Here is a 24,152-nt window from a genome sequence, read left to right on the forward strand (position 1 = left end):
TGATATTGAGGGGCTTCCTTCCGATGTTGATCTGCTCCTTTCTTGTATTGTTCTTTAGCCCTTTGAAGGTGAGAAACAGCTTCCTTAAAGGCTTGGGTGATTGTAGAATGCAGGTAGTCTACTGCTGGTGTTTCAAGATCTTGGAGGGGATCCAACTCCGAGGTTCGAGGGTGACTGCCGTACAAAAGAAAAAACAGGGTTTTCCCAGTTCCCGAATGGACAGAGTTATTGTAGGCATATTCGGCTATCCAAAGGATGTCTTTCCAAGTTTTTTCAGTTTGTTGCAGCATGCAGCGTAAATACTGTTCCAGAGTTTGATTGGTCCTCTCGGTTTGTCCGTCGGTCTGAGGGTGGTGACTGGTCGATAGTCTCACATCAATTTGAGCCGACCGACAGCAACTTCGCCAAAAATGAGAAATAAATTGACTACCTCGATCCGAAATTAGAACCGAAGGAAAAACGTGCAGTCGGACGATGTTTTCGAGAAATTCTCGGGCCAGAGTTGCTGCTGTTGGCAAGCCTTTGAGCGGAATGAAATGCGCCATCTTGGAGAATAAGTCCACGATTACTAGAATCGTATTGTATCCGGAGCATGGAGGTAGATCGGTGATGAAGTCCATAGAAAGCGTATGCCAAGGGCGAGGTGGGATGTCAATAGGGCGTAAGAGGCCTGCTGGTCTTTCCTTTTGACTCTTGTTTTGGGCGCATACTCCACAGGACATTATAAAGTCTCTGATATCTTTTTTCCAAGACGGCCACCAGAAGTAGCGCTTGATCTTTTCTGAGGTCTTGGCCATACCGGGATGTCCTTCCATTAAAGAATCGTGATAACAAGAGATTACTTTTTTCTGTAAATCTGTGCTGGGTAGGTATAATCGTTCTTGGAAATACAATAAGTTGTCCTTTACTGCAAAGTCCTTTCCCTGCAGATGCCAATTCTGTATGTCTGCTGGAGTTACAAGTTGCCTGGCTTTATCCTTAACTTCGTCTATGGATTCTGTGGCGATTACACCCAGAATTCTTTGTTCGGGAATGATTGGTACAGGTTTAGGGTTGATCAAGTGTTCTTCCACTCCCATCCGAGGAAGGGCATCAGCTTTACCGTTCTTTGTACCAGGTCGATAGGTAATTATGAAGTCAAACTCGGCAAAGAATAATGCCCAACGGAGTTGTCTAGAGGATTGGGCTTTTGCGGTTTTCAAATATTGCAGGTTTCGGTGATCCGTAATCACAGTAACGGTGTGTCGGGCCCCCAGCAGATAATGCCGCCAAGCCTTAAAGGCAGACTTGATAGCCAGAAGTTCCTTGTCAGTAATCGTGTAATTGATTTCAGGAGGCGAGAATTTGCGGGACCAAAATGCCACGGGATGCAACTGATTGGTTACCGGGTCCTTTTGTGATAGAACTGCCCCCATGGCAAGGCTTGAAGCATCAGTTTCCACGATGTAGGGGAGTTCGGGGCGAGGGTGTTTTAAGATTGGTGCAGAGATAAATTTAGTCTTCAAATCCTGGAAAGCTTGTTCCGCCTCGGTAGACCATTCAAAACGTTTGTTTTTCTTTAACAAGGCAGTGATGGGCTGGACTATTCGAGAGAATTCGGGGATAAACCTGCGGTAAAAGTTAGCGAAGCCTAACATGCTTTGCATACCTTTTACGGAGGATGGTGATGGCCATTTGAGAACTGCATCGACCTTCTTTGAATCCATACGCACTCCGCCAGGTGATAATATGAATCCCAAGAATTCAACTTCAGTCACGTTGAAAACACATTTTTCCAACTTAGCGAAAAGTTTGTGTTGACGCAATCTTTCGAGGACCATTTTCACGTGTTTCCGATGTTCAGATTCCGAAGAAGAATAAACGAGGATGTCATCAATGTAAACGACAACACACACATCTATGAGCTCTCTGAGGACATCGTTCATAAAATATTGAAAGGCGGCCGGGGCATTGCAAAGTCCGAAGGGCATGACCTGATATTCAAATAGCCCATACTTGGTGCGGAAGGCCATCTTCCATTCATCGCCCTCTTTTACTCGTACCAAGTGGTAAGCTCCTCTAAGATCCAGCTTTGTATATATGCATGCTTTTCTGACTTGGTCCAGGAGTTCAGGGATCAAAGGTAACGGATATCTATTCTTAACGGTGATCTGGTTCAGGGAGCGATAATCTATACAAGTTCTAAGGTCTCCTTCCTTTTTTGAAATGAAGAACAAAGCTGAAGAAGCAGGGGACTTGGAAGGATGAATAAACCCATTTGCCAGGTATTGATCCAGGTATTGTCGAAGGTGAAGGTTCTCAGGCTCGGTGAGGGCATAAATTCTACTACAAGGAGGAGTAGATCCAGGTATCAGGTCTATCTGGCAGTCATAAGACCTATGAGGAGGTAGAGAGTTAGCCTGATCCTTCCGGAAAACATCTTGGTATTCTAGGTATTCGGGAGGTAACTGGGGAGTCTCTGAAGAAATTGCTGCCAGTGCAACACCAGGTGGAGGGTGACAAGTAGAGACACATTCTGGAAACTGGACCGTTCTTGCTCGCCAATCGATCAGAGGATTGTGTTTCTCTAACCAAGGTATTCCTAGAATAATCTGAAACTGAGGGGCCTTGATCACATCGAACACGATCTTCTCATGGTGTCCATCTTGACTTACTAGCGTCACCTCTTGAGTGGTATGCGTTACTGGCCCGGAGGCTATCTCCGTACCATCCACCGTAGTAATGACGTCCTTTACAGCCTTGGGACAAATAGTTAGATTCATCCTCAAAACCATTTCATGATCCACATAATTGCCGATGGCACCGCTGTCGACGTAAGCTTCAATTGCATGTAATCGATCCGGATTATCAGGGCTAATGAGGACCATAGGTATCACGAAATGCGAGGTCACGGAACTGGTTTTCACGCTCGGCAAGAGGACCTCTATTCTTGTCGGGCGAGGTCGTTTCCCTGCTCAGAGTTTGTAACTTTGGTAACTGCAGCTCCTACTGCCTTCTTGGCAGGTTTCACCGGACAGTCTCGAAGAAAGTGCCCTGAGTTTCCGCAATAGAGGCATAATTGCAACTGTTTTCTCCTTTCCCGCTCCTTTTGTGTTAGAGGACCTTTCAGACCCCCTATTTGCATGGGTTCCCCGGAGTCTACTCCTTTGGAAGGAGTTGGCGGTTTGGAAAATACTCGAGCATCAAACTTGGAACGATCGGCCTTCCTGTTCTGCAGTCTGTGATCTATTTGAACGACTAAGTCTATATAGTCCGAACAATCTTGTGGGGGATTCACTACTTGGGCTAACATATCTTTGAGCTCTCCACGTAGACCTCTATAAAACAGCGTAATCCTTTTGTCCTCAGGCCATTGAGTTTCCACTATCAGTCTGTTGAAAGACGCAATATAAGCCAAAAGGTCTTGATTACCTTGTCGCAACGAAAGAAGCTCATTGTCCAAGGCCTGCCCCTGTGAATGTCTTGCGAACAGTTTTTCCATACTGAGCTGAAAAGCTTGAAAATCATGGAGGACCGGATCATCTTGATTTACTAGAGGGATCGACCAGTCTGCCGCATTGCCACTAAGGTACGAAAGCACGAAAGCTACTTTAGCTTGATCAGTTGGAAAGGCTGCTGGCCGGCATAAGAAATTCAACCAGCACTGATTGATAAATACTGCAAACCTCTTTGGGTCACCAGAAAATCGTTCGGGCGGAGCCAGAGGTACATTCCCAGGTAGGTTGATCTGCACTGGATTCATAGAGGATGTAGAAGGAAGATTTCCCCCAGATGCGGGTAACGGGGTCTGTCCGGCTTGTGACTGTAGCAATTGTCTAGCGAGATCATCTGTTCGCTCCTTGGAAATAATCAGTTCCCTTCTTAGAGCGTTCATTTCCTGACGGGCTGCATGCACTTCTGCCCTTAGTTCCCCAAGTAACTGGGCTAGCTGGTCGGTATCCGAGGTTTCCATAGCGCCTGGACAGGAGTTTTGTGGTAGGCTTTGCGTTCTGTAACGCTCACCTGATTCCCGTAGAGGCGCCGGTCTTGACTGGGCGTATACCGTATCTTCAAAGGTGATGTGTAACACACGGCTGGCTCTTTGGGCTGGACCTCTGTGCACTGTATGTCTGACTCGAAGGGTAAGATGTCTGCAGATAGAAAATATGGGATTAAGGAACTGGGTTATTGAATGTCTCTCTCTTCTTCCCTTTCTCTTCTCCTGTAGAACCCCAAAGGTTAACGCTCTCACCTTAGGTAAGTGAACGCCGTGCTCTCCATCTGCCTCGGGGCAGGGTGCTGTAACCAGTTTCTTCACTGGATAAGGGGAGCAGGCCTCTTGACTTCAGAGGACTGCTGTCCGTCGTTTACTGCACGAACGGTAAGTTTCGAGTAATTCTAATGTCTTTAAAGTCTTTAGTAATGATGTTTCTTGTTTGGCAGGGTTCCGGCGATGGCGGATGACGGGCTGAAGTGAGTTGAAGATGGAGCCCGTGTGATGAATAGAAGCGCCTGGAAGCACGTAAGTAAGCGCTTGTTGCCTGCTTCACGATGCGCTCTAACTGTCTTTTTATTTTGCAGGTACAAGTTCGGAGCGGCTGCAGGGTGCCGGAATACCCACTGGGTTAGATGTGGAAAGGAGTAATGGCACGTGAGTATTAAAGTTCCCCAATGTCTTTAAACGCACCTTGTTTTGTCTTTCAGATGCGGGATGCAGCGCCGAAGGCCTCCGGAGCGTGCGAAGAGTTGGTAAGCTTTTGTCTTTCAGATGCCGGAATGCAGTGTGAAGACCTCCGGAGCGCACGAGGAGTAGGTAAGCCTTTGTCTTTCAGATGCCGGAATGCAGCGCGAGGCGTTGGTGACAGCCGATGGACCAGGTAAGTGAAGAGCTGTCACTGAAGACCGCAATGCTAACCTGTTCTTTCTTGTCTTTATAGGTGTTGCTGAAGACTGGATTCAGGATGGTAAGCCTTTTTCCTTAGGCCCAGGATCAGATGCAGAAGACACGATGAGCGTTCTGCTGCAGAGGATGCAGAATAACGCAAAGCAAGATTCATCCATCGGGTGTGGTTTAAATAGCCTCCTGTAGTGCTTAGGTGTCTCCTTCCACAGCCACGCCTAGGTAAGAAAAGAGTTCCTGCTTTCCAGAAGAGTTCCAGTGTTCTGAATCTAGGGAGTGGCTCCTGCCCCACCCAACAGGAAAAGTAGTTCCAAACAGAAGAGGATCAGAGGCTCAACTGGCAGGCAAGTAAGCAGCATGGTCTGCTGCAGGTAAGTCCACCCAAGCATTATGAGCCCGGCGCTTCCAGCGCTGGGACTGGGCATATTTATGAGCCTGGTGCCACTGGCGCCAGGACTGGGTCCAAAAGGTCCCAATTGGGACTGGTTGGCACTCGGAACCTTGGTTATGGATCTGCTTCCAAGGGAGTTGGGAAAACCCTGACCTTTTGGAAGCAGAGATCATGACAGAGGTCAGGAAGATGGACAAAGCAAAATTCGTACAGAAAAAGCTATCGAAGTATGCGATGGAAGGGGCGGTCATAACCAGCCTCACCCCACAAGCACTGCAGTAACAGCAGCAGCCACACCAACAGCAGTTTTCACCGCCCATGGGAGGAGTGTTCATGGGGCGAGGCGTCCCACAACAAGGGTTCAGAGGAAGGGTAGGCCAACAGAGAGAGCGTGGCTTTGGACCACAGATGCATCACAACCAAGGGGGTCTCCAGGGGGGTTTTGAGGATATGGCCAACAGATGCAGCAGAACCCAGGGGACCACAATGCTGAACCTATGGGCAGACAGGTTACATTTCAAGTGTTTGCAAATACAGGGGAATGCAACAGAATTGGGGAGGGCAGGGCCAGCAGCCATACCAAGGGGACCAGTATGATTATTATGCACACGACCCACACCAGCAAGGACAGATGCAGGGCACATATCAACAGATGCCGCAGGAACAAGCACAAGCCCCACAGACACCAATGCAGGTACCACAGATGCTAGTACCGCAGTATCTTTAAGCACCATAGATTCGAGAGAGCACACAACAATCAGCACAGACACGGATCAATGACGCACTAGCACACGTGGACACATGGACACAGAGTGGCGACAGTACCCATCAGACAACTAGGAGGAGTGACCATGGTGAGGAACAACCTCTTTACAGGGAATGGGATGTCCCTGTATCCCCAATACAACAGCCCACAGATGACCTTAATGTGTCCTATCCTTTCGATCACACCCAACCCTACGGAGGAACCTCGTATAGGGGTGGCGATAAGTGACAAAACCTTTTCCTTTCTTGTTGGCACAGGGGCAACTAGGTCCTGCATTAGGGAAGGAGCATTTAAATTGTCAGGCGATGCCATGAACACTCAACAATTCTCTGGGGCTCGGGAAGTGGTTCCTTTCACAGATAATATCTCACTTTCAATAGGAGATCACGATCTATCTCTGCCTTTGCTTTACTCTCGACAGACACCAGTAACCATTCTGGGACGGGACATTATGAGCAGACTGAACATGACCATCTCATTCACCGATAAGGGAATAGTGTACTCCACAACAGACATATACATGCTCAATGTAAGACATATTGTTCAAGCTTATTGTGGACGCAAGGGACATAGGGGGGGTGCCAGTGGACCCAGAAGTGTTCCAGTACGGAACTGACATTGCCATTGCATGGCTTCCAGGAATTGCAGGGAAGATGTGGTGAATGCCAAACAAGTACCTTATCAGGCCAGAACTACCAATGAACGAGCCAGAGGGAACCATAATGCCAATAGAAATAGAGGCAGTGATTGCAAGAGAAGATTGGATTGCAGTACAAGGGATGGATGACACAGGATGGGCATGGAGAGCAGTGATCACAGTGGCATAGGGATGCAGGCTGACAACAGTGACAGAGGAAGAGCTGTTCAGAGAAGAGAGACTAAAAATAGAGTCGGAGTTTGAAATGAGTGTGACCTATTGGTTACAAATCCACTATGGAGAAGTGCCACAAGAATGGCAATGGCGCTGAAGCCACCGCCCCCATTCTGGGAGGAGGACATGGCCAAGGTACCCACCACCATATGGACTACAAGTCCCTATGACGTGGGTTGCATAACGAGCATAGTGGGCGTGAAGATCAAACTAAAGCCATGAGCAATTTTACAAAGAGTAAAGCAGTATACCCTAACCAAAGAGGCAGATGAAGGCATTTATGAGACAATCACAGCCCTGATTGGGGGAGGTATTATTGTACCATCAGAATCCCCATGTAACACTTTGGTGTACCCAGTGCGCAAGGCAAAAAGAGAGTCATGGCGTTTCATACAGGATTTAAGGCCTCTTAATCACATTTTAGAGGCAGAGTATCCTTTAGTTACAAATCCAGCGAAATTTTGTGCAGAATTCCGTCAGAAGCTGCCTGCTTCACAGTCATCGATTTGAAGAATGCATTCTCCTCAGTGCCACTACACCCAGACTCACAAGACTCAACCAGCTTTATGTACCGAAACTAGAAGTGGAAGCACACTTGTTTACCATAAGGGTACTGCAAGTCCCCATCTATCTTTAACAGAGTGAGGCAGATAGACTTGAGCAACATACAGATGGAAAGCACAGTTTTGCAATATGTAGATGACATTTCGATTTGCAGCTCGGCAGAAGATCAGTGTAGGAAGCACTCGGTGCACATGCTGACTGTGCTAGCTGACAAGGGGTACAAGGTGGACAAAGCAAGCTACAGTACTTTCAGAAAGAGGTGCAATACATTGGACAGACAAATGGCCAACAGATAATGCCAGAGAGAGCAGAGACAATAAATAAGACACCTAAGCCCACGACAGTGAGGGAAATGCAACAGTTCCTAGGGTTGTGCAACTAATGCAGAGCATGGGTCTTTGACTACAGCACATACACGAGGCCCCTACTTGGCACATTAAAGGAAGCACAGAAAGGAACCAAGACACTGACATGGACCTCTGAGATGACTGAGGGATTTGAGGAGCTGAAGGAAGCAATAATCACAGCACCAGTGCTAGGCATCGTAGACTATAAAAAGGATTTTTCCTCTTCTCACACACTGACGGTACAGTGATGAAAGCAGTACTGACACAAAAGACGATCATAGTCCACAAGCCAATAGCCTACTACAGTGGGCAACTCGACCCGGTAATGAGAGGACACTATCAGTATGAACAAGCTTTGGCAGCTGCCGCATTTACAGTGGAGAAGTAGGGTGCACCACCACTCTTTTCGTGGAGCACGCCCTCTTTGCAATACTGCAGAAGCCAAAGAGCACTCTGACTACACAAAGAGCATCATAATATGAGGTGATACTATCAAATGTAGGCCTGAAAATAGTGAGGTACAGGATTGTCAACCCAGCAACATTTCTAGCAGATGTTTTACAGACAGGAGACTATGCACACGACTGCACAGCAAATATATAAATGTTCAGTGGCACTCGCAAGGTGGAGGAGGATGCACTTGGGGGTTGGGGGGGAGATGTGCTCTATATTGACGGTTGGTCAACAATTGACCAGAAAGATGGGGTCAGACATACTAGGACTGCAGTGGTAAGACTGAAGGAGGACAGAACAAGTGAAGTGGTAGCAAGTGCACGCCTACCATCCCATTATTCAGCACAAGTAGCAGAACTAGTGGCCCTTATATTAGCACTGGAAAACAGCATTGAGATGGAAGTGACGATGTATTCCGACTCAGCCTATGTGACATTCACAGTACACTCTGGACAGGCACGATGGCTCAGAAGAGAGTTCAGAAGGGCAGACGGGACCCCAGTACAACATGCACTTTTGCTGGGCAGACTGATTCAAGTAATTGCTTATCCAAGCCAGGTAGCAATAGTGAAGTGCCAAGCCCACACGAAAGGGGAAGATCCCATCTCAAGGGGAAACAAGGCAGCAGATTTTGAAGCCAACTGTGCAGCGTATTTTGGAGAACAGTGGGAGCTAGGAGCAATTCGCCCATTTCAGCATTTACATGTGGATTATGTCGACATGATCCAGGTCTGTCAAGGTACTGCTACATGATAGTGGTTGTGTGTCCCTTTTCCAGGTGGATTGAGACAGGTCTTTGTTTACATGCTGACACTCTTAGAGCGGCCAAGTTCCTAGTTAGAGAGGTATTCCCAAGATGGGGCATGTGTGAGGTCCTGCAGTCTGACAATGGGCCACACTTCGCCAACTAAGTGTTTTAGAATATCACAGCACTGTTGGGCATCCAACACAAGTTTGCCTGTGTGAACCACCCGTAAGCAAATAAACGGCCTCCTCAAAGAGTGCATAGCCAAGACATAGCAGAGCACCAAAAGGAATTGGCTGCACTGTTTACTTCTTGCCTTGTTTGCATTGTGCAATAAGCCTGTGTCCGACCACCATTTAACGCCCTATGACGTGGTGACTGGACGGCGCATGCAGGTCAGGAGATGAATGAATATATTACTTCTTTGGTGGCTAGCGCTTCTTTTATCTCTTGCCAGATACAGTGACACCGGAGTGCCCAGAAGACAGCAAAGAGAGCAACTGTGACAGCGCACCACAAGACTCTGAACTCAAAAACCCTGTGAGTGTGGGGGACATTGTCCTCCTCAGGAATTTCATTTAAGCTGGAAAGCGCCCAGGTTCACTGGCCCGCATATCGTGGAGCAAGTGGCCAACCAGGCTGTCAAACTAGAGGGTAAGACTCGAAAAATTTGGCAGGCGTCAAGCCCTACAAAGTAGCGGCCTCCCCTGGCAACAAAGTCACCTTGACTGAAAGGGCCAACGTTCAGCACTTCGGAGCGCTACAAGCGCAATCTGAACTTACAAACCCAGGTGCAAGGCATCCCATGGTCATGCGCTCACGATCAGCAGAAATAGAGACTAAAATACTTGTTGACATAGATTAGGGTACACTGTCACATTATTTTTCTCTTCCACACACACAGGGCCTATATGCAAGCAGATATCACTGTTACTGTTGTGTATATTCATCTTGCCCTCTATTCGTCACCCAGAGACATTCTCCAACCAGTTTGTCCACGCTGTAAGGAGACCCAGCAGATTCCGAGCCCGATCCCGTGGAGTATACTATCTTGCCTTTGTATTTGGCCCAAACATACCCCCGAGCTCGATCACGGTGATCCCCCCAGTCCTTGCCACTCTAAGAGACCCATCAGTAAGAAAACTGTGGGAAGAAGTGTTTCCCTTTGCCATCAGTGATTACTTGGTCCGCGGGACTTCAGAGTGTTTACAATACTAACAAAATAACGCATTTCTTCACGCATTTCAGGCGGGCAACTATATCTTCAGGCTGCAAGGATCAAGCAGCGTACGTGAAAATGAGGGAAAGAATAAAGACCATTATTATTATGTCGTGTCTGTTATTTCCAAGTGGCTTGATGGGATTCGTAGTTTTGCGAATATACCTTGTTGCTAGCACTACTGCTGTATCCTCTACTAACATTTCCCCAACCCAAACAGGTGGAACGACCATGTCAGGTGGACAGGAGGACATTGCTGATAAGGTAAGGAGAGGTAAGCGCAGTGTTGACGCAGACATGAAAGGGGTTGACATGTATCTCACTGACAATGCTTGAGTGTCTAATAACATGTGTTACAAAGACCTGACAAAAGTAGCTAAGGAAACCACCAGGGAGAGTTGTTATGTCTGCTCTTTAATCCCCTATGCCATGAGTGCCTCCAGAACATTCATAGCAACTGAAATACCCGCAGCAAGAGCACAATGCCTAATGTATCTCTCTATGGTACAAACTCGAGGACGATATCAAGGGAAGACAGACACACTGAGATGGATATCCAAAGGAACGTTCCTGTATGAAGATAATTACATAAAGTCATTGGACATGATGAACAATTATTGGCAGCTAGATGAAGCTATACAGTACATAACTGATGGACCTGACAAAGGAGAAATAAAGACTATCACCCTGAAGGAACTGACAAGTCCCTGGACAAGAGTAAGGGAGTGTTACGCTCACCTGGTATCCACAGAGACGCCACCCAGCCGGGTTACTCGCTGGTATGCTTCTCAGCCTCTGCCCTGATGTGGTCTGCGGGGAAGGTTCTGCCTGAAAATACAGGAGGACTGTGTTCAAGACTGACCGACTGGGGTAAATATCCTCCCTCCACCCGCGTATGATTTCAGTCCCTCTGGCACCCTCTCCTCCCCGTGTGGTAGAATTAGGCATGCTCTCCTTCCTGCCTTCTTTGCAGGGGCGCGTTGTCTTTCATGGGTGAGTGCGGTCCAGTTACTTCACTGACGCCGGCCCGTTTGATATTGTTCAGGTAGCTCTTATTGCTGTTCTTTAGTTTTGTTGCTATCCTGCATGCCTTTCTTTGTTTAAAATGTCTCTTTTTTCTCCCTTAGGTATGCGGAGCTTCAGCGCGGCGAACTGGCTTGGTTGAGCCCCGCTGGTAAATGATGGCGCATTAAGAGCGCTATGATGCGGTAAGTAAGCGCTATGCGCAGCGCTGCAAAGTCTTGCCTTTGCTAACCTGTGTTTTCCTTTCTTGTAGGTCGCGGTGTTCTTCAGCGCGAGTGGAATGTCCGGAGTGGTGCCAGGATCTATCTTGTGGTCCAAATCCTTTCCAATCGACGAGATAATATAGCTTGGTCCTGGAGTAGTTAGAGTCCAAGATATCTTTGACTTTGAATTCTGGTTCTCCGTCAACAAGTATGGGCTTAGGTGGTGTCCCAATCCGTGTGCCGCGTTGCATTGGTTTCACGAGGGACAAATGGAATACCGGGTGGATGTGTAGATTAGGTGGTAAATCCAGTTTCACGGCTGCTGGGTTGATAATTGCCTTAATGGTATAGGGTCCTAAGAATCTGGGATGAAAGGTCCGGGATGAAAGGTCCGGGTTCCCTTGATGGGTACGAATTTAGCGGCTAACCAAACTTTGTCTCCTACTTGATAATCATGGGCCTTTTTCCAGTGTTGGTCGGCGAATCTCTTTTGTTTTTCTTTGGCATGAATAAGGTGTTTCTTTGCCCTTTTGAAAACCTGAGTAATGGTTGTGTGTAGTCTTTACCGCTGGTATTTCCAAGCTGGCTGAAAGGTCTAGTTCAGAGGTATGTGGATGTCTGCCATAAAGGGTATAGAAGGGCGTTTGTCCCGTGCTTGGATGCAAAGAATTGTTATATGCATATTCGGCTATCCATAGTAGGTCTTTCCAATTCCTTTGTTCGTGGTACAGCACGCACCGTAAATTATTGCTCGAGTGTCTGATTGGTTCTCTCGGTGTGGCCGTCCGTTTGGGGATGGTGACTGGTAGATAGCCAGACATCGATCTGCGCAATTGCACAACATTTTTTCCAGAAGTTTGAAACAAACTGGCTGCCTTGATCAGAGACCCTAACCAAAGTGAAGCCATGTTGCTTAACCACGCCCTCCGGGAACACTTTTGTTAAGGTGGCTGCGTCTGGGAGGCCTTTGAGAGGAATAAAATGGGCCATCTTCGAGAATAAGTCCACAACTACAAGGATGGTGTTGAACCCTTGGCTTGGGGGTAGATCAGTGATGAAGTCAAGGGAAAGAGTGTGCCATGGAACTGGAGGAATGTCCAATGGTTGTAGGAGACCAGATGGTTTTTGTTTCTGTGATTTATTTTGTGCGCAGACACCGCAGGACTGAATATACTGAATGATGTCCTTATGCCAGGTAGGCCACCAAAAGTTCTCTTTCACCTTAGCTAGGGTTTTGGTGATCCCAGGATGCCCTTCGATCAGAGAATCGTGATAGTTTGAAATAATATGCTGTTGTAATTCCTTCTTGGGTACATATAGGCGATCCCTAAAAAAGGGTAGATGGTCCTTGATGGTATATTGTTCTCCTTCAGTTTGCCATGCGAGCTAGGCATCAGGATTCATTGTCCGTTGGATTTCATTTCGTAGTTCTGCTTGTGTTAAGGCTGTCGTGATACCCAAGAGGTTGTCTTCAGGTATAATAGGTACTGGGTCTGGAGTTGTATATACTATTTCATTTATGCCCATGCGAGATAAGGCATCCGCCTTTCCGTTTCTGACTCCTGGTCGAAATGTGATTACATAATCATATTCGGCAAAGAAAAGGGCCCACCGTAATTGGCGCGAGGACTGGGCCTTGGCTGTTTTGAGATATTGCAGGTTTCGGTGGTCTGTGATGACTGTAATGGTGTGTCTGGCCACCAGAAGGTAGTGCCTCCAGGTTTTAAAGTCGGATTTGATAGCCAGGAGTTCCTTGTCCGTGATGGCATAATTAATCTCTGGAGGTGAGAACTTTTTCGACCAGAAGGCCACAGGATGTAGCTGGCCGGTTTCCGGGTCTCTCTGTGAAAGGACAGCCCCCATTGCGAGACTGGACGCATCAGTTTCAACGACATAAGGGAGGTCTGGACGAGGATGTCGCAGGATTGGAGCGGAGGTAAACCTTTGTTTAAATTCATGAAAGACTTCTTCTGCTTCTTCGGTCCAAGCAAACTTTTTATTGTTTTTTCGTAATAGTACTGTGATTGGGTGCACAACCTGAGAGAAGTCTGGGATGAACCGGCGGTAGAAGTTTGCAAAGCCCAGCATGCTTTGTACCCCTTTCAGAGACGTAGGTGAAGGCCATTTCAGAATGGCATCTACCTTGTGCACATCCATTCTGATGCCTCCTGGAGTAAGGATAAAACCAAGAAATTCTACTTCAGTGACGTGAAAAATGCATTTTTCAAGCTTTGCAAACAAGCAATGTTGACGGAGCTTGGTGAGGACTGAACGAACGTGCCTGACATGATCTTGTTCCGAGCTGAGTATACTAAGATGTCGTCTATGTACACTAAGGCGCAAACATCAATTAACTCCCTTAAGACGTCATTCATGAAATATTGGAATGCCGCAGGAGCGTTGCACAACCAGAAGGGCATGACTTGATATTCAAACAAGTCGTACTTAGTACGGAAGGCGGTTTTCCATTCATCTGCTTTTCTGACTCGGACCAGGTGGTACGCTCCTCGAAGGTCCAATTTGGTATAAATCTGGGCATCTTTAACTTGGTCTAGCATCTCAGGGATAAGTGGCAAGGGGTAGCGGTTCTTCGCCGTGATCTGGTTCAATGCGCGGTAGTCAATACAGGTTCTCAAGTCTCCTTCCTTTTCAGTACGAAGAACAAAGGACTGGCTGCGGGGGACTTCGAAGGACGGATAAATCCGTTTGCAATGTACTGGTCTAAATAGGATTTCAAATGAAGGTTTTCTGGTTCTGTGAGAGTGTAGATCCTGCCCCAAAGGATTTGTGCACCAGGAACAAGGTCGATCTGACAGTCATAGGGCCTGTGCGGCGGCAATGTATTGGCTTGGTCCTTTCGGAAAACATCCTGGAAATCATGGTATTTACTTGACAAGGTATTAGTTGCTCCCTGGGTTGATACTGTCGCTCCGGGAGTCATGGGGATACAGACGTCGGGTTTCTCCTCTTGGTAATAGCAGGCAGGGGAGCAGTCACCGGGGAAGGTTAATTTTTGTGCCCGCCAGTCTATCAAAGGGTTGTGAGCAACCAACCATGGCATCGTCTCCATTGCTGGGGGTAAGGATGGACATATTGCAGACTGTATTTTAATCACGGCGTGTAATCCATGATTTGCCTTTAAATTGCACCTTTTGATCGTGCTTGCCACTCCTTGGCTTGGTGTTGCCAGCATGGCGTGATTTGTGCAGAACCCACTTGGGTACTTTATCATCATGTTTTCTGCCGTATGCTGCCTCCATGCTTTGAGGCCTTCTAAGATGGCTGTCGTTTTTACCTTATTGAAAGCTTTGTGTTGTTCTGTTGTGGGCCAGCCCCTGCCCGCCTCCCATTGGCTGCCATGGCCCTTTAGCCAATTGCTGCAAACCGGGAGGCGGGAGCCGGCCACACCACCTAAGGCCCACAACGGGTCCCGCCTCCATTCCTTGTCTTCCTGCCTTCCCTCACCCTTAATGGAGCCCCCTCCCTCTGCTCTCCAGAACCGGACATCAACGCGCTGGACTCCACATCAAATCGTGCATTGCTGGGGGTAAGGATGGACATATTGCAGACTGTATTTTAATCACGGCGTGTAATCCATGATTTGCCTTTAAATTGCACCTTTTGATCGTGCTTGCCACTCCTTGGCTTGGTGTTGCCAGCATGGCGTGATTTGTGCAGAACCCATTTGGGTACTTTATTATCATGTTTTCTGCCGTATGCTGCCTCCATGCTTTGAGGCCTTCTAAGATGGCTGTTGTTTTTACCTTATTGAAAGCTTTGTGTTGTTCTGTTGTGGGCCAGCCCCTGCCCCCCTCCCATTGGCTGCCATGGCCCTTTAGCCAATTGCTGCAAACCGGGAGGCAGGAGCCGGCCACACCACCTAAGGCCCACAACGGGGCCCTGTCTACCCCTGTCCACCACGGCACGCCGGATCGCCCCTGTGAGTGTATGTGTGCCCCCATGCCCCCCCCATGAGTGTCTGTGTGCACCCATGCCCCCATGAGTGTCTGTGTGCCCCCATGCCCCCCCGTGAGTGTCTGTGTGCCCCCATGCTCCAGCGAGTGTCTGTGTGCCCCCATGCCCCCGTGAGTGTCTGTGTGTCCCCATTCCCCCCGTGAGTGTCTGTGTGCCCACATACCCCCCATGAGTGTCTGTGTGCCCCCATGACCCCCGTGAGTGTCTGTGTGCCCACATGCCCCCCGTGAGTGTCTGTGTGTCACCCCTGTGAGTCACCCCCCATGAGTGTCTGTGAGTGTCTGTGTGCCTCCATGCCCCTGCGTGAGTGTCTGTGTGCCCACATGCCCCCCCGTGAGTGTCTGTGTTCACCCCCCGTGAGTCACCCCCGTGAATGTCTGTGAGTGTCTGTGTGCCCTCGTGCCCCCGTGAGTGTCTGTGTGCCCCCATGCCCCTCCGTGAGTGTCTGTGTGCCCCCATGCCCCCCCGTGAGTGTCTGTGTGCCCCATCCCCTCCCTTGAGTGTCTGTGTGCCCCCATACCCCCCGTGAGTGTCTGTGTGCCCCCACCCGGCTTTGCTCCCCCCCTTCTTTTTTTGGCTCTGTGTACCCCTTTAGCCCCCCTACCTGCCTTCTACCCCCTTCCCCCTCCATAAATCCCTCCTCTTCTTCCATCTTCCTACTCCCCATCCCACTTATTTCTCCCTCCTCTCAGCCTTCCCCCTCTTAGCACTTACTCTTATCATCTGTTTACCTTGACTTTTGATAGCAGCTTGTCTGTCTCCCCTCCTCTCCTCCTTGTTCTTCTCCCTCCTCCCCCCACCCCTGCTTTTTAAATTTGTCACTGACAAATTTGCACAGTAGCGTTTCCTGTTCATCTCCTTCTCCCCACTCTTATCCCCCCGCACCCCCTCCCACCCCTCCTCTTGTTTTACCTCCTGCACTACATCAATTGTCGTCAGACATAGTAATCTTATCGCTTGCTTGGTTCTCCTTCTTCTCCCTCCTGCCTTACTTGTTCTATGCACTTGCACTATCAGAAATGTTGACAGGCCTATTACGATAGTTCTTTTTTCACATTCTGTATTGTTTCAAGGACTTTAACTGAACGTAACTGTATTTTCCTATGCTCCCTCCCTCCTTGAAGTGCTTTGAAACACATTGTGTGCTATATAAATAAACAATCAATCAATCAATCACTCCCTAGTATTAGCCTGAACTGAGGTGACTTGATGAGATCGAATGAAATAGACTTCCGATGTCCGTCCTGACACAGCAAGGTTACCCTGGCTGTGCACTGGGTTACTGGTCTGGAAGCGATTTCTGTCCCATCCACGGTGGTTACCTTGTCCATAGCTGGCTTAGAACACAAAGGAAGCCCCATCTCTGCTGCCAGTTCTTCATCAATATAATTTCCAACTGCTCCGCTATCGATGTATGCTTCAACGGCATGCATTCTTGACGACTGTTGGTGGTTAATTAAGATCACTGGTATTGCAAAGTGTGAGGTCAGCAACTCTTTCTTCTCACTCAACAAACTGACCACTACGTTTGTTGAGCTTGGTAGTTTTCCGATTCCTTAGCTTCATCCTTCTCTGTGGCCCCGACTGTTCTTCTTGGGTTTTTACTGGACAGTCCTTCAGGAAATGTCCTGGTTTCCCACAATACAAACAAAGCTGTTGTTGTCTTCTTTTGTTCCGCTCTTGTTTTGTTAATGGAGGCCGTATCCCTCCAATCTGCATGGGTTCTACAGCATTTTCAGGTACACGGGGTGTGTTTTCCCTTGGTCGAACATACACGGTCCAAGGGTCCGTCTTAGACCGGTCTGCCTTTCGGTCCTGCAACCGGTGGTCTAGCTGCATGACAAGATTTATGAATTCTGCACAGTGTCATGCGCCGCTTTCTCACCTGGCGTCTTTGGCCCCGCTGCCGCTTACGAACTTCCTGATTTCCGTCACGTTTATGCTACGTTCACTAAGCGGTCTAGTCTTTCTCCGCTAGGAGGACCGTAGCAGTATTTAACCACTCCTCTCCCTGGGTCCAGCGCGTTGCAACCTTCCACGGTCAGCTGCTTTTCCTCGCGGCCGCGGTCTTGCTACACGCTGTTTTCCTCTTGCTCCTCGAGCCTTTCCTCTTTCGCCTCTCTTACTCTTCCCGGTCCTTCTCCGGTCCCCGCCTTCTGTTCTCTCCCTCCTCCCTACTTTCCCTCCTTCGTGCCCGGCTTTCTGCCTTTGGCTTTGTTTACTTTCGCTTCCAGTGTTTGCTGGAGTGTACATATCCTGCTGGGTCCTGTTGCTGCCTTCTCCCGTTGATCATCTGCTTACACGCCCAGCTGCCATCAGGATACCTGCCGGTTCCAGGGGTTTTTTGCCTATTCTGGCTTTTTCCCCCTTTTTTGTCCCTCCCGGGAGTGGGACACGGTCAGGGCGCATTCACACGCTCTCACTGTGGCTTCCTCTTGTGGGAGACACGCTCAGCCTCGGAAAAAAGAAAAGGACTACACGGCCCATCGAGCGCTCAGCCCAGTTGAGGAGGATTTCGACTCCACAGTTGAGGAGGTTGAAGAGATAAAAAAGGGTACTACAACTGTATTAGAAGAGGGTGCTGACAGTTTGCAACGCCCACAAACAACAACCATGGCAACTCCTGAGCAAGTGCAGGAACTAATTGCTGCAGTACAAAGCCTCTCTCTAGAAATGCAAAATATAAAGACCGAAAACAACCTGCTAAAACAAATGGTAGCAGTGAGGGAGCCCCCCAACACAGACCTGCCTCCTATGCCTTTGTCTTCGGGGAAGTACGATGGTTCCCCCAAGACCCTGAAAGAATTTCATGACGCTTGCAAGGTGTATTTTTCTTTCAGAACCCGCACCTACGCCTCTGATCATACCAAGGTTGGATTCCTGGTGTCTAATATGACAGGGAACGCTCTTGCTTGGGCCACCCCTCTAGTAACCGGAAATGACCCTGTCCTACAGAATTTTGATGCCTTTATCGATTATGTCAAACAAACCTTTGAAAGACCCGAAATCTCAATGGCAGCTGGTGAAGACTTGATGGACATTCGTCAAGGACAAGTTGATGTGCTGTTTTATATCTCCTCCTTTAAGAGATTGGCCATGGAGACGGGTTGGTCTGAGCAGTCCCAATTTATTCTGTTCCGCCGAGGTCTTAGGGAAGAATTAAAAGATGAAATGGCTCATTTTCCTCGGCCTACTTCCCTGCAGGATCTGATGACGGCCGCCCTTCAGATGGAGTTCAGGATGCAAGAAAGACGCCAAGAAAGAAGAAAGACGCGTACCTCCTTTTCAAGGACCTCCTCACCACCTTCAACAGCGCTCAAACCTCACGATGAGCCCATGCAAATCGGCACTACTCGCCGTTCTCTTACGCCTGAAGAAAGAAGGAGGAGAAGGGAACAGGGCCTATGTGCCTATTGTGCCTCTGATCGCCACACGGTGCATAACTGTACTGAACTTACCAAGAAACCGGCGGAAAACGCAAACCCTCGAACCTAGTTGGGACGGGTTATCGAGGGCAGTCTTCCAGTCCCTACGTTACTATGTCTATTGATTCCTCGAACCCTTCAGAAGATTCCCGCCTGATGGTTATAACGGTTAAGGTTACTATCAATGGCAGCCCGGTAGAGACGCTGGCTCTCTTGGATTGCGGTGCCGCAGGGAACTTCGCTGACACCCTTTGGGTTGACAAAGTAGGGGCTTCACGGATAGATCGCGGACACGGCCAGAAAGTAGAAGGGGTAGACGGCACACCTTTGAGCTCAGGACTCATTGTTCAGACTACCGAACCCCTTCCTCTAACTATATTTCAGCATTCAGAAGTCATTACTTTTGACATCATTCGAGCAGCCCATTTTCCCTTAATCTTGGGGATTACCTGGCTGCGACAACATAATCCCCATGTCGACTGGAAGTCCAATAGTTTGCATTTTAATTCCAGTTATTGCCAGACACACTGCTTTCAAGAGGCACATTACCAGGAGGTAAAAATATCTCCCACTGTTCTCCCCACGAGTATATGGGTGCATTCCATTGACAAGATATTGGAAGAATACCCTATGGTGTTTGCTGAATCCGCCCCCATGGCATTACCACCTCACAGACCGGAGGACTGCTCCATTGAGCTGATACCCAATGCCCTAGTGCCATTTGGCCGAATGTTTGCCTTATCCAAGACTGAAAAGGACGCTTTACGAAAGTATTTGGATGACAACTTGTGCAACGGTCTCATCAGACCCTCTAAATCCCCGGCGGGTGCTCCCTTATTTTTTATTCCTAAGAGGGATACCAAGGACCTCAGGCCATGCATCGATTACAGGGGACTCAATAAGGTAACTCGCAAGGACAGATATCCCATGCCCCTCATTCCTGACATTTTGGAATCAGTACAGGGAGCGACAGTTTTCTCCAAATTGGATCTGCGCAATGCTTATCACTTACTCAGAGTAAGTCCAGGAGATGAATGGAAAACGGCCTTCAGGACACCATTTGGTCTGTACGAATACTACGTTATGCCCTTCGGACTGGTCAATGCTCCAGCAATATTTCAAAGGTTCATAGACCGAATATTCTCAGATTTATTGTTTATTTCAGTAGTAGTTTACCTTGACGACATACTTGTTTTTTCACAGTCTATGTCGGAGCATCTACTGCATCTCACAGAGGTCCTGGAGCGCCTTAAGAAACATCATTTATTGGCCAAACGTGAAAAATGTGTATTTGGGGCATCTTCGGTCCCTTACTTGGGGTTTATCCTCTCACCACAAGGAGTGCAAATGGATCAAAAGAAGGTCGAGGCTATTCTCCATTGGCAGGCTCCTTCCTCAGTCAAAGAGGTTCAGAGATTCCTGGGCCTGGCTAATTTTTACAGGCGTTTCGTGCCAGGTTTTTCCAACACTGTTCTACCAATTACAAACTTGTTGAAGAAGACATCTGTGCCTTTCCTCTGGAGCCCTCAGGCTGAAGAGAGCTTTCAACTCTTGAAGAAGAGCTTCTGCAGCGCTCCCATCCTATGCCAGCCGGACCAAAACAAGCCTTTTATCGTTGAGACAGATGCCTCTGCTGCAGCTATAGGAGCTGTTCTACTACAAGAGCATGACAACGCGGAACACCCAATAGCGTACCTGTCTAAGACTCTCACTACTAGTCAACGGAATTATTCCGTAATTGAACGTGAACTTCTGGCCATGAAAAGAGCATGTGAAGTTTGGAGACACCTCCTACAGGGGTGCAGCCACCCTTTTGTAATCCGGACTGACCATAAGAATTTACAAGTTCTACAGTCTATGGAGTGCATCAATTCCAGACAAGCCCGATGGGCGCATTTTTTCTCACAATATGACTTTACCATCACTTATATTCCTGGAAGCCAAAATGCTTTGGCAGATGCCCTGTCCAGGAAGTCTTTCTCCTCCCAGGTTTCCCCATCCTGCCCGGAGAAGTTGTTTCCCAGAAACCGCATTGTTGCCACTATCTCCTCCTTGTTTCAACGGATAAAAGAAGCCGTCTCTTTACAACCCGAACCCCGCGGCATGATTCAAAAGGGTGGTTTGTTCCTGAAGAATCAGAGGATCTGGGTACCATCTAAACCTCTTCAGAAAGACATATTGTCCTGGTGCCATGATCATCAGACGGCAGGCCATAGGGGACAGGCGAGTACCTTGGACTTGATCAGTAGAGCCTTTTACTGGCCAGGTTTGTCGGGAGATGTTAAGCGTTACGTCAGGTCCTGCAGAGTCTGCTGTCAAAGTAAAAACAACACAAAAAGACCCATAGGTTTGCTGCAGCAAGATTCCATCCCGGAGCGTCCGTGGAGTCATGTATCTACTGATTTCATTGTGGACTTACCTTTGTCTCAAGGATGTTCATGCATAATGGTGTCCATCGACTCCCTCACCAAGATGGCTCATTTCTCTCCACTCCCTGGTATACCAACTGCCGATGCTATGGCATTGGTTTTCATTAAAGATGTGTTTCGACTCCATGGTCTCCCAGACAAGATAGTATCAGACCGAGGGAGCCAATACGTCTCCAAATTTTGGAAGTCCTTATGTGCCGCTCTTAATATTCACCGCGCATTATCATCAGGATATCATCCCCATACCAATGGGCAGACAGAGCGGTTAAACGCTACCTTGGAACAATATTTGCGCAGCTACACCAATCTGGAACAAGACAACTGGGTGGATATGCTGCCGACGGCGGAGTTCGCATATAATAATGCCAGTCATTCCGCAAGCAAGATGTCTCCTTTCTATTGCTCATATGGATTTCACCCCCGAGCCATCATTCCCCATTTTTCCTGCAAACCTGCACTTCCGGCGGTAGAGGAGGTACTACTCCGTATAAGGGACATCCAAGACAAAGCTAAGGTGAACCTCAGAGATAGCCTCCAGGCATATAAGAGGCAAGCCGACCGGCACCGGCAGGTAGTACCTGGTTGGGACGTTGGCTCCAAGGTGTGGTTATCCACCAAATACCTTCCTAGATGGTCTCGCCCGTCTAAGCTGTCCCCCAGGTTTATTGGTCCCTATCCCATTACTGCCAAGATTAATCCAGTGGCCTTCCGCCTAAAGCTGCCACATTCTCTTAGGCGAATTCACCCAGTGTTTCACGCATCTCTTTTGAAGAGTGCCGAACAGTCACTAAGGGCTCGCCCTTTTCCCATTCTCTCTCACTCACCTGATACACCTGAGTATGAAGTATCCAGGTTGCTGGACTCCAGGTACCGCAAAGGGCGCCTGGAATACCTGGTGCATTGGAAGGGTTTTTCCCATGCTGAGGACTCTTGGGAACCAAATGCACACATCCATGCTCCTGTCCTTCTCCGGAAGTTTCACCGTTTACATCCCGGTAAACCGGGTGGCCTGGGCCTTGGCGGGGGGCATGCTGTCATGCGCCGCTTTCTCACCTGGCGTCTTTGGCCCCGCTGCCGCTTACGAACTTCCTGATTTCCGTCACGTTTATGCTACGTTCACTAAGCGGTCTAGTCTTTCTCCGCTAGGAGGACCGTAGCAGTATTTAACCACTCCTCTCCCTGGGTCCAGCGCGTTGCAACCTTCCACGGTCAGCTGCTTTTCCTCGCGGCCGCGGTCTTGCTACACGCTGTTTTCCTCTTGCTCCTCAAGCCTTTCCTCTTTCGCCTCTCTTACTCTTCCCGGTCCTTCTCCGGTCCCCGCCTTCTGTTCTCTCCCTCCTCCCTACTTTCCCTCCTTCGTGCCCGGCTTTCTGCCTTTGGCTTTGTTTACTTTCGCTTCCGGTGTTTGCTGGAGTGTACATATCCTGCTGGGTCCTGTTGCTGCCTTCTCTCGTTGATCATCTGCTTACACGCCCAGCTGCCATCAGGATACCTGCCGGTTCCAGGGGTTTTTTGCCTATTCTGGCTTTTTTCCCCCTTTTTTGTCCCTCCCGGGAGTGGGACACGGTCAGGGCGCATTCACACGCTCTCACTGTGGCTTCCTCTTGTGGGAGACACGCTCAGCCTCGGAAAAAAGAAAAGGACTACACGGCCCATCGAGCGCTCAGCCCAGTTGAGGAGGATTTCGACTCCACAGGTGAGGAGGTTGAAGAGATAAAAAAGGGTACTACAACTGTATTAGAAGAGGGTGCTGACACACAGTCTCTGGGTGGATCAACCACCTGGGCTAAGACGTCCTTTAATTCGCCTCGTAAGCCTCGATGGAATAACGTGGTTCTTTTGTTTTCTGGCCACCTAGCTTCGGCAACCAGTCTGTTGAAGGTAACAATGTACGTTAACAAGTCCTGATTCCCCTGTCGGAGGGACAAGAGTTCATTGTCTACTGCTTGTTCCTGGGTATGGCGAGCAAAACGTTTTTCCATTTCTCTCTGGAACCCCCAAAGTCATGTAATAGAGGATCGTCATGGTTTACCAATGGCACCGACCAATCTGCTGCCCTCCCACTCAGGTATGATAAGACAAAAGCTACCCGAGCTTGGTCATTTGGCAATGCTCCAGGCCTACAAAGAAAATGAAGGCGGCACTGATTGATGAATGCCGCATACTTCCGTGGGTCGCCTAAGAACCTTTCTGGTGGTGCCAATACACTGTTCGAGGTAACGTGATCTGTACCGTAGTGGGCTGTATGGCGGGGTTTTGCATCGTTGGATTGCTTCCAGGTAGAGGTGTCTGTCCTGCCTGTTATTGCAAGTATTGCCTGCTAATCTCTTCAGTGTGTTCTTTGGTCACTATTAGGTCTCTCTGGAGGGAATTACTCTCTTTCCGGGCAGAATTAACCTCAGCACGAAGCTCTCCTAGTAATTGGGCCAATTGGTCCATTTCTGATGTGTCCATGGCACCCAGGTGGATTTGTTATGGTATTCTTTGCGTTCTTTTACGCTCACCTGGTATCCACAGGGACGCCACCCAGCCGGGTTACTCGCTGGTATGCTTCTCAGCTTTCCCCTGATGTGGTCTGCAAGGAAGGTTCTGCCTGAAAATACAGGAGGAATGTGTTCAAGACTGACCAACTGGGGTAAGTATCCTCCCTCCACCACCGTATGATTTCAGTCCCTCTGGCGCCCTCTCCTCACCTTGTGGTAGAATTAGGCGTGCTCTCCGTCCTGCCTTCTTTGCAGTGGTGCGTTGTCTTTCATGGGCGAATGCGGTCCAGTTACTTCTCTGACGCGGCCAGTTTGATATTGTTCAGGTAGGTCTTATTGCTGTTCGTTAGTTTTGTTGCTATCCTGCATGCCTTTCTTT

This window comes from Ambystoma mexicanum, chromosome 2q (assembly GCF_040938575.1).
Source record: "Ambystoma mexicanum isolate Mex_15411 chromosome 2q, UKY_AmexF1_1, whole genome shotgun sequence".
NCBI lineage: Eukaryota > Metazoa > Chordata > Amphibia > Caudata > Ambystomatidae > Ambystoma > Ambystoma mexicanum.